Raw genomic sequence first — 12,089 nt, 5'->3', positions numbered from 1 at the left:
CTGCTGTAAACCCTGTGGAATAGCTTCTTTAAATTTTTTTTTGTTTGTTTGCTAGTCACGTGGGACTCGGGAATGATGGCCCTTGGCTATCAGAGCCAGGCTATTTGAGGACACATTCTTTGGGCAGAAGCTGTAAAAACCAGAGAGTACCGTGTGTGCAAGCTCCTTGCAGTCAGATACTGGTAAGTTGCAATGATCTGGAGTGAGGAGAGATAGGTGACTGCCACCTTCCCTGGGCTTTGGGAATGAGTGCAGCCAGACCTTAGTACCCACTAAATTGGAATCCTGGCCCTCAGACAGTAGCTATTAAAGCATGAAGACAACCTTCCTTCTGGGAAAGATGGAGAGATGGGCAATTTCACCTGCTCCTTTTGTGCTCAGCTCCGGGGTGAGTGTTTGCATACCTGTTAAGAATTGCTTTTTGTTTGCTATAGTCTTATGGGTTCCCTGGACACAAGACTCGTCGTCGGGTTTCAGAGCTAAAATTTTGGGAGTCTGTCCTTCTGGTGGGAGTACTAAAGGTTGGGACCTAAACTTTTGCAGGGTCTAAATCCTTTGCTTTTTAAGAACAAGCTGAAAGTTGAGGGTTCCCTTCCAATTGTAAGACACTGTGCCAGGGGTGGGGCTTATGATGAGAGTGTGTCTCAGCCTTTCCCATCCATTATGATGTGGGTATTTTCTTGTTGTAGATGTATAGGAATCACTCATCTTGCTTCTGTATCCTTTTCTCAGGGAACTTTTCTGTGTGTAGTTGTGCATTTAGTGTATCTGTGGGGAGAGGGAAACTCAGGAGCCTCTTATGTCACCATTAGTGGTGGACTCCCAATCTAGAATTTCTTTTAATGAGGTTTTTTTAAAAAAGATTTTATTTATTTATTCATGAGAAACATAGAGAGAGACAGAGAGAGAGGCAGAGACACAGGCAGAGGGAGAAGCAGGCTCCATGCAGGGAGCCCAATGTGGGACTCGATCCTGGGTCTCCAGGATCACGCCCTGGGCTGAAGGTGGCAACTAAACCACTGAACCACTGGGGCTGGTGATAAGTGCTCCTCTTATCTTTGTCTCAAACTGCCTTTATTTCACTTATTTTTTAAAATTACAAACATTATTGTTTTGGATTTTAGATTCATAGCAAAATTGAGAAGAAGGTACAGAGAGTTCCCATATACCCTGTGTCCCCATCCACACATATCCTCTCTTGCTATTGAGATTTTTCACTACAGTGATATTTGATGAACCTACACTGACAACATCATAATTACCCAAAGTCCATAGCTGACAAGAGTTCACTTGGTGTTGTGCATTTTATGCGTTTTGACAAATGTATAATTTACCATCACAATATCATACAGAATAGTTTTACTGTCCTAAAACTAGCCTGTGCTCTATTTATTCCTTCTTCCTTCCTAACTCCCAGAAATCACTGATCTTTTTACCATGCCCATAGTTTTACTTTTTCCAGAATGTCATAACATTATATAGCTGGAATCATACAGTATATATCCTTTTTTGGATTGGCTACTTTTACTTAGTCATATGCATTTAAGTTTTGTCCATGTCTTTTCATGGTTTAATGGCTCACTTCTTTTTAGAACTGAATAATATTCTATTGTCTGAATATATGGTAGTTTGTTCACTCACCTATTGAGTGACATCTTGGTTGCTTCCAACTTTTGGCAATTCTGAGTAAAGTTACTATAAACATTTATGTGCAGATTTTTAAGTGAACATTGTAAGTTTCAACTCCTCTGGATCAATACTAAAGAGAATGATTGCTGGATCATATAGTAAGAGTATGTTTAGTTTTACAAGAAATTGCCAGTTGTCTTCCAAAATTGTTATAATATTTTGCACTCCTATCAGTAATAAATGAGACTCCTTATTGTCCCACATTTTAAAAAAGATTTTATTTATTTATTCATGAGAGACAGAGAGGCAGAAACATAGGCAGAGGGAGAAGCAGGCTCCCTGTAGAGAGCCTGATGCAGATCACACCCTGAGCCAAAGGCAGACGCTCAACCTCTGAGTCACCCAGGTGCCCCTTGTTCCACTTTTTCATCAGCATTTGGTATTAGCAGGTATTTTGGATTTTGACCATTCTATAGATGTGTGGTAGTATCTTGTTGTTGGGTGTTTTTTAAAAGATATATTTATTTATTTACTTGAGGGGGGAGGCAGAGAGAGGGAAAGAAAGCGAATCCTCAAGCAGACTCCTTGCTGAGCTCAGAGCCTGAAGATGTGAGGCTCAATCCCAGGACCCTGAGATCATGACCTGAGCTGAAATCAGGAGTTGGCCAATTAACAACTTAACCAACTGAGCCACCCGTGTGCCCTTTATTGTTGTTTTAATTTGCAATTTCCTGATGTTGAAAATCTTTTCATATGCTTATTTGCCATCTGTATGCATTCTCCTCCTCCCTCCTTTTTCCCATCCCTCCCCCTCCTCCTCCTCCTCCTCCTTCTTCTTCCTCTTCTTCTTCTTCTTTGCCACCTGTGTGTCTTCTTTAGTGAGATGTCTGCTCAGATCTTTTGCCCATTTTTAGATCAGGTTCTCATTTTCATATTGCTGAGTTTTAAGAGATTTTAAAAATATTTTGTATAATAATCCTTTGTCAGATGTATCTTTGCAAATATTTTCTTCCAGTCTGTGGCTTGTTATTCTTTTGGTCACTTTCAACTGGGTGACAGGCCTTAAGGAGGGTATATGATGTGATGAGCACTGGTTATTATGTGATGAATTATTGAAAACTACATCTGAAACTAATAATGTACTATACAAATGTACTACAAATTGAATTTAAATAAAAAGATAAAAGAACATTTTTCATTTGACATAGAATTTTGTCTAGGAGTTCTCTTCAGATTTTTTTTTTAAGGTTTCATTATTTATTCATGAGAGACACAGAGTGAAAGGCAGAGACACAGGCAGAGGGAGAAGCAGGTTCCCTGTGGGAAGCCTGATATGGGACTCGATCCCAGGACCTTGAGATCACCACCTGAACTGAAGGCAGATGCTCAACCACTGAGTGCCTAGGCATCCCATTTTCTTTACTATTACTTTTACTATTTTTGCTGTTATCTCCTACAATTTTGATTAAACATTTGCTAAATCTTTTTTTGCTGAATCCTTCATATTAAAAATATCTTTTATATGTCTAGCTTTGATAGAGACTACAATGCAATTTCTGAATAATAAATCCTATTCTATTTTCTAGTTCACCTGTTTTCCAGTCTATTGTATCCAGTCTGCTATAATCAATCTGCTTCAAAGTAAATCCACTGAGATTTACACTTTATTTATTGTATTTTTAACTTAAAAAGTTATACTCCTCCTGTTTCATATATTCTGTTATATTTTCCCATATTCTGTAGGCATTTTATTTTATTTTTTTTCTGTAGGCATTTTAAAGTTTATAATTTATGTTTTGAATGTGGTAAGCAGTTATTTTAAAATCTGTAACTGGCAACTTCAATATCTGAAATTTGTGCTATTTATTGTTTTTGCTGTTTCTCACTCATATTGCCATGTTTATTGTGTGTCTTTTTATCTTTGGCTAATAACTGGTAAATAACCTTGAAAAAATTAGCTTTGAGATATACTTAAGATCTGAGATATAAGTTCCGTCCACTTTGCTTTATTACTTACTATCTCCTGGTCCTTGTAGTTATCACTAGTCAGGAACCACCCCAAAGTAGCTCTACAGCCTGGATCTAAGCTATGGTTCACTCAGGTGTAAACTTGAGTGAGGCCCAACTGTGGGCCCTACTTCTTATGCCCAATTTTGTTTACCTAATTCTTATACTCTGCTTTTGCCATAGAAAAAGTTTAATAAATTACCTTTCTGTTGTAGTTTTGTTAGAAGTTTTTATTAGAAGTGTGTTTTGTTCTTTGGTGTTTTTTTTTTTATGTGAGATGATGGATGTGTCAATTTTTTTATCTTAGTAACTATTCCATAATGTATATGTATATCAAATTATAATGTACACCTCAAATATATACAATTATATCTGCCAACTATTCTCCAATAAAAGGTATCAGTAGGAATTTTACCAGTAGCAATTTAGATAATTTCACTGCTTAATTTTTATTAGGAGTATTTTTTAATTTTTTCAAACACTTTTTTACTTTGAAATAACTATATATTTTCTTTTTAATATTTCTTTTTTAAATATGAAGTAAATTATATTTATTGATTTTTTAAATGACATGCATTTATTTAATTCCTGAGATAAAATTATTTGAGCACAAAATATCTTTTCTATATGTTGCTGGATTGTTAGTATTTTGTTTAGGATTTTTGCATCTATGTTCATGAATAAGATTGAGCTCTAATTTTTCTCTCTCATATTGTTCCTGTCAAGTATATGTATCAAAGTAATTCTACTCTCTTATTTTCATTGCCCCTTAGCCAATCTAATTTTTTTCACAGCACATGTCACTTCATAATATGCTATGGAGCTTAATTGTATACTACATCTATTTTTAATGTTAACCTCTTTCCAGAAAAATGTAAGCTATTTGAATGCAGGGATTTTTTAAGGATTTTATTTATTTATTCATGAGACACACACAGAGAGAGGTAGAGACATAGGCAGAGAGAGAAGCAGGCTTGCAGGAAGCCTAATGTGGGATTTGATCCTGGAGTCCCGAGATCATGCCCTGGGCTGGAAGCAGGCACTCAACCGCTGAGCTACCCAAGTGTCCCTGAATGCAGGAATTTTTGTTACATGCATATATCTCAAGCACCCAAGTTCCTAGCATATCATATGCTTTCAATAATATTTTATGTGGTGATCTTTTCACAATATATACATATATCAAACCAGTACTTTGTATACCTTAAACTTATATAATATCATATGTCAATATAGCTCAATAAAATTGGAAAAATATCTTAAATAAATGATATTATTTGGTCAATTTTCACAAGTGTCCCATGACCACTTGAAATGTGTGTGTATGTATGTATCAATTTGTTACAGGGATTTCACTTTCACAATCTGGTTAAACAATCTCTGAAAGGATGTTTCCTTCTCATCTGATGTTAGAGCTTGAAGTCTGCAGGGCAGACAGTTGGGAAGGAAAGATGGAAGTAAAGTGGGAGGTAGCAGGGACAAGCTAAACATGAGCTGGAACTTACATGGACAGACTGGAACCCATGTCAGTTCTCACTACTCCAGGCATAATACTGTAGTGTCCTGTAGGAAAAACTAGTGCCGTTTGTCCTGAAGCTTAACATTTACCTGGCTCAAGAGTTGAAGAAGCTGAAGGAGGATCCAGTGGAAGGTGAGAGCTGCTGGACTGGCTGCTGTCAATACCAATAATGAGGTGAACTAGCAAATGTGTAACATTTAGTGAGTCTGCTCTGAACTTTTCAGTGTAAAAACAATATGACTGCTGCTTCTCCATCATCTTCCAAACCTCATGCAAAAATGTCTCTTGTGGGGACATCTGGGTGGCTTAGTGGTTGAGCATCTGCCTTTGGCTCAGGTCATGATTCAGGGGTCCTGGGATCCAGTCCTGCACTGGGCTCCCCACAGGGAGCCTGCTTCTCTCTCTGCCTATGTCTCTGCCTCTCTCTTTGTGTGTCTCATGAATAAATAAATAAATCTTTAAAAAAAATTTCTCTTGTGTCCCACTCTAACCAGAAACACACAGGACCAGAACTGTAGGATGTAGTTTAGCTTAGACTGTTTTGAACACAATTTTAGCAGGATTATACAAATTCAAAGTTTTATATTTTCATGTGTTGAAAGTTTTATCATTATAAAGTAACTGTCTTCATTTCTATAAATGGCTGTTTGCCTTGAGGTATATTTAATCTAGTCTGACCAGCTTTCTCTTGGTTAGTGCTTACCAGATACAAGATCAAGAATAAAAGATTGCTGCCATCCCAGGAACCCCTGTGTATTCCTTCACAATCAAAACTGGCTCCCTTCATCCACAGGCATCCACTACCTTGACTTTATAAGAGTCATTTTTTCCTCTCGTTTTCTCTTAAATCTTATAATGTGTTTACTTTCATTGATTTTTAATGTTAAACAATCCATATTCCTACGATAAATTCATTTTGGTTATGATATATTTTCATTTTTTCAGTAGTCAATTATCTACTTGCTTCCTTAATAATATTTTATGAAGAGTCATAGCACTATGTTTTTTTTTAAATCACACCTTTTAAAAAATGTTATATTAATTTCTGGTGTAAACCATAGTGATTTGGCAATTCTATGAATCACAAAAGCTCACCGCAATAAGTGTGGTTACCATCTGTCATTATGCAATGTTATTACAATGAACGGATAAAGAAGATATGGTATATACCTACACTGGAATATTACTCAACCATAAAAAATAATGAGATTTTGCCACTTGCAACAACATGGTTGGATCTAGAGAGTATGATGCTAAGCAAATTAAGTCAGAGAAAAAAAATACCAGTATTATTTCAGTCATATGTGGAATTTAAGAAACAAAACAAAGGAACAAAGGAAAAAAAAGAGGCAAACCAAAAAACAGACTGTTAATTATAGGGAACAAACTAATGGTTACCAGAGGGGAAGTGGGTGGGGAAATGTGTTAAACAGGGGATGGAGATTAAGAAGGGCACTTGTGATGAGCGCTGGGTATTGTATGGAATTATAGAATCACTATATTGCACACCTGAAAATAATATTATGCTATGTTAACTAATTGGAATTTAAATAAAAACTTTAAAAAATGGGTAAGTCACAAGGATCAAAAGTATAGCATGGGGAATATAGTCAATAATATTATAATAACATATATGTTCATTTTTATATACTTCTCAATTTTGTCATCTTTTATAGGATTTTTGTATCTATTTTTGTAAGATTGACCTAAAATTTTCTTCTGTAAACTTTTCTTTGTTCAGTTTTAGTATCAAATTTATGCTAATCTCACAATTGAGTTGTCCTATTTTATCTTCTATTGTTTATTTTATTTGGATTTTTATTTATTTATGCATTAGAGACCCACAGAAAGAGGCAGAGACCTAGGCAGAGGGAGAAGCAGGCTAGGGAGAAGCAGGATCCACAGGCATCCACTACCTTGGAGCTCGATGTGGGACTCAATTCTGGACTCAGGATCACACTGTGAGGCAAAGGGATATGCTTTACCACTAAGCTACCCAGGTGTCCCTCCTCTACTATTCTTTAGAAGAGTTTGTATAAAATTGGAATAATTTCTTCCTTGAATGTTTGGTGAAACTTAACAGGGAAGTCGTTTTTGCCTGATTTATTCAAGATAGATTTTTGAGTGCTGACTCAATTATAAGTGAATTTATAAATTATAAGATTATATGATTATGTGTCTGGGTTTTCAAATGCTTTTTGAAAAGATTTTATTTCTTTATTCATGAGAGACACACAGAGAGAGGCAGAGACACAGGCAGAGGGAGAAGCAGGCTCCATGCAGGGAGCCTGGTGGGGGACTCGATCCCGGGACTCCAGAATTACACCCTGGGCTGAAGGCAGATGCTCAACCACTGAGCCACCAGGTGTCCCTCTTGAATACATTTTTTTAAAAAATGTATTAATTAATCTTACCTAGATATTCAGACTAATTGGTATAATTTGGTCATAACATTTTTCTATAGTAGTCATTAGAATTGTTTGCCAAATTTATCTTCTTTAATCTGCTTGACACATGGTACAATTGTATTTCCTGACTCTTTTGTGGTTGGATGGGGCCATGTGACTAGTTTAATTCAATGAGTTATGAGTTAAAGTGATATCTATTGATTATAGGCTAGAGCATATAATTACTGCAAGAGCCTTCAGAGATCCCCCTTTTCTCTGGTACTATCTTTTCTATTAGCCAGGGTATCTGAGTGACTTCATTGAGGAAAGGCCCTCTCCAAATAATAGACATGTAACAAAAGTAAAAATATATCTTTGTTGTTTTCTGTTACTGCATCATTTTCTAGGTTACTCTGATAGATGATGCTCTTATTATCTGTTTAATGTCATTGTAGCATCTGCAATGATGTCCCTGTTTCAATTCCTTCATTCTCTCACTCTTCCACCTCCCAGTCTCACCGCCAGAGGCTTGTCAATTTTAGAGAGGTAAACACCCACTGCTTGTCACAGTTGACCTGATATTATCATGGGTTCATTCAGAAAGTGTGCATTTTGCTTCTGCCAAAGCCTGAAATAACTTCTTGTTTGGGACTACTTAAAGCTAAATTTTAGTTTGAGAGTTTGCTGATGACTCAGACAGTATAAATTTGTACTTTACATCAACATAATGACCAAATTATGGATTCAAGGACATTGCCTTCCTCAGCTAAATTGCCAAGTTGCAGACAGATTTTCATGTAATCTTTGGAGAAAGTGATTGGCATTTCTAATTTACTCTTCTACTAAGGTATAGCACTTTGGTGCCTCTGACTTCGAAGAGGTAAGATCTCTGCTTAGACTCTCTGCCTTAGGCCTTGAAATTTGCTATGTATCCCATGTGCCATGAAAACTGAAATTCAAGTTCACCTACTTTGGCAAATGCCCTCAAATTCCTCTTGTCTCTCTGGTTCCTATCATCACAAAGTCTCTGGCTTGAGTATTCCTTGCTTTCATTCCAGTTCAACAACGTTCTTAATAAAATGTTTTAAAACTTTTATCTAGCACTTTTAGTTGTCTATAGTGAAAGTTTAGTCTGATAATACTATCTTATCAGAATTAGAAATTTCCTTTTTCTATGTGAGTCAATTTGGATGGTTCCTATTATTTTAGAAAAATGTTTATAGCAACTACATTTTCTTTTCAAAATGATTGACCTAGAGTTTTTTTATCATATAAGTTTCATGGATCTTAAAATCTGAACTGTATTGTGGCCATGGCACAATCTTTATAGTTATTTTTTTTAACATCAGTATTGTTATTAATGAGTTTTAGTCCAGAATACAAAGGAAGGCACTAGTTGTTGCCCCAACTTGTTAGTACAAGGATAAACAATAGCTTTTTGTTCCCCCACAAGGGAAAGTTACAGAAGAATACCAGATGGACAAGATAAGACATTTGAATCTAGTTTCGAAAAATCAGCCTGAAACCTAGCAGTAGTACCGTTGCAGGGTAAAAGGCTCTCTCCATACTCTTTGCTCCGCACCCACCCCCATTTACCAATTCAAAATCTGGGACTTTTTTTTTTTAATTTTATTTATTTATTTATGTTAGTCACAGAGAGAGAGAGAGAGACAGAGACACAGGCAGAGGGAGAAGCAGGCTCCACGCACCGGGAGCCCGACATGGGACCCGATCCCGGGTCTCCAGGATCGCGCCCCGGGCCAAAGGCAGGCGCCAAACCGCTGTGCCACCCAGGGATCCCAAAATCTGGGACTTTCTTGATCAAGAGATTCTATGAGTGAATTTCTCTCTTGAGACTTTTCGTGTGCAAACGTCATTTTTCTTGGTTTTGCTGCTGATGTCCTTGACCTCAGTCGCTGGATGAGTGAGGGAGCTGGTGGAGTTCTTTAGGAGTTCTTCTGAGGCACTTTGATCATGACAGTTTTCACTTCTGTGTATGCCTGCAACCATATTCTCCCAGCTCCTGGCCACTCCCAGACATCTTGTAGCCACCGAATGGTGACTGGGCCCCAAATACATCATAGCAGTTGATCCACACAGTGCCAGCCTGGAGGGCTTGGGACAGATAATTGGCTTTGTCCAAGTCCTTGGTGAAGACAGCTGCAGCCAGCCCATACTTGGAATTATTGGCTCTCCCAATAACTTACTCTATGGTCTTGAACTTCAGGATCTGCATCACTGGCCCAAATATCTCCTCCTTGGTGATAGTCATGCTATCTTGCACATCTCCAAACACGGTGGGCTGGATAAAGTAGCCTCGGTCAGCAGCTGCCCCTCCACCACATAATAGTTTCGCCCCCTCCTCCTTCCCAGATTTGATATAACCAAGGATCTTCTTAAACTGAGTTTCATCCACCTGTGGCCCCTGCTCAGTCTGGTTGTCAAAGGGGTTCCCAACTACATGCGACTTGGCCCTGGCAACACTCGGCTCCACAAGCTCAGCATAAACATCTTCTTGCACAAAGGTCCGGGAGCTGGCACAGCAGCACTGGCCCTGGTTGAAGAACAGGGCAAAGTGGGCCTGCTCCACTGCCCAGTTCATGTTTGTATCTGACATGATGATATTGGGGGCTCTTTCCTCCCAGCTCCAGGGTCACTCTCTTGAGGTTACTGTTCCCTGCAGCAACCTGGACTAGGTGGCCAACCTCGATGGAGCCTGTGAAGGCCACTTTGTCCACATCCCCATGGGAGGCGATGGCAGCCCAAGCTGTGGGGCCAAATGCAGGAATGCTATTGACCACGCCAGGAGGAAAGCCAGCCTCCTTAATCAGGTTGGCCACATAGAGGGTTGTGAGTGGAGTCTGCTCAGCTACCTTCATCACAATCACATTTCTGTCACCAGGGTTGGGCCCAGTTTCCAGGCTTGCATCAGGAGGGGGAAGTTCCATGGAATGATCTGCCCGCACACCCTGACAGGTTTGTGGCGGGTATAACTGGAAAAGTGCCCATCGATAGGAATGGTTTTCCATGGTACTTATCAGCCCAGCCAGCATAGTGACGAGGCATCTGAGGACGGTGTCCAGATCCACCAGGTAGGAGGTGACAGGGCTGGCCGTTACCCAGGGTCTCTGAAGCTGCCAGGTAGGTCCAGTCTCGCTCAGTAAGATCCGCCAGGCGGTTCAGATGCGTCCATGCGGCGCCGGGTGACCCCGCAGGAAGGCAGCCCGGGCAGCCTCTACTGCCTTGTCCACATCTTCCTTGTATCCTTCAGCTACCTGACAGAGGACTTCTCTGGTGGATGGATTGATGGTGGGGAATGTTTTCTTGCTGACAGCATCGTGCCACTCATTGTCTATGAAGATCTGGTTGTAGAAGACTTCAGGCTGCTGGTGGGGGCCCAGGCGGGGCAAGCCTGCAGAACCCAGCGCCAACGCCATGTGCTGGGCCTATTGTTATTTTTTACCTTTTCTTTTTGTTTTTCTAACTTGATCAGGCCAATGAGTAATAGAGACAAATAAATAGCAATTAAAATAAAGTGTAATAAGACCTGTAAAAGTTTCTATGAGCGTATTATGGAGGTACTCACAAAAGACATTTTGTCAAGATTTAAATGGGGAGATGTGTGTAAATTTCTTAGCACACTATCTCATACTTGTAAAGACTTCAATAGATGTTAAACTTAGTAGTACTAAGGAAACCTTCCTTACGGCAAAGGTAAGAATTATCAGACAAAGGGATCATTCGATGAATGGGAAAAATAAGTTCGTATAGATAAAGCTTAGAGCAACTAAATAAACTTAAATAAAACTGAGGGATAGAATAAAAGAATAGGAACAGCAAAAGGTGAAGCTGGAGAGCTAAGAGTGGGACATATCTTGTAGGTCCTGAGAGACATAATAAGGAATCTGAATTTTATCTGAAGAGAAATACAGTATCAAAAGATTTCAAGCAGGAAAATATTTATATTTATGTTTTAGAAATATTATTTTGGCTGCTATATGGAGAATGTCTTAGATAGGGCCAGTGATGGATACTAGGAGAACAGATAGTGGATTATTGAAGGAATACAGGCAAGAAATGAAATGGGAAGAATGGGTGAATTTAACATCTGGTATGTGAATCCTTAGAACTTTATAACTGACTGGATGTTGGGAGTGAAGGACAGACTAGAGTTAAGGACAAAGCTCAGGCTTCTGGCTAGGACACCTAGGTGGATGGTAGGATCATCTACTGATATGAGGATCAAAGAAAAGGAACAGGTTTGGAAGATACAATAAGTTTTTTTTTTTTTTTGTTCACGTTGAATGTGGGATACTTTTGATACTTATATGCAAAAAAAAAAATGTATCCTCTGTTCCTTGTTTCCCTCAGGAAAGTGCAAAATATGTAGGTTTCCCTATAACTACCACTAAAATGACCGATTTTCCTTAAAGTGAGGTGGGAGATCCTACACAAAATTTCAAGAACAAAATCCAATTCTTCTGTCCTTTTCTCTGCCTTCTCTACATTTGGCTCTGTATTAGATATGTTCTGATTTTATCCCTTAT

The 12,089-nt window shown here is 38.7% G+C and overlaps 1 pseudogene; it reads right to left on the bottom strand.

Annotated features, from left to right (window-relative positions):
• Positions 1 to 9,407: 9,407 nt before the first annotated feature.
• LOC129519816 (aldehyde dehydrogenase, mitochondrial-like) lies at positions 9,408 to 10,979 on the bottom strand (annotated as a pseudogene).
• Between the last annotated feature and the right edge of the window lie 1,110 nt (positions 10,980 to 12,089).

The sequence above is a fragment of the Nyctereutes procyonoides genome, unplaced genomic scaffold (genome assembly GCF_905146905.1).
Source record: "Nyctereutes procyonoides isolate TBG_1078 unplaced genomic scaffold, NYPRO_anot_genome, whole genome shotgun sequence".
Lineage (NCBI taxonomy): Eukaryota > Metazoa > Chordata > Mammalia > Carnivora > Canidae > Nyctereutes > Nyctereutes procyonoides.
Note: the sequence above shows the minus strand (reverse complement) of the source record. Positions and strands in the feature narration are given on the sequence as shown.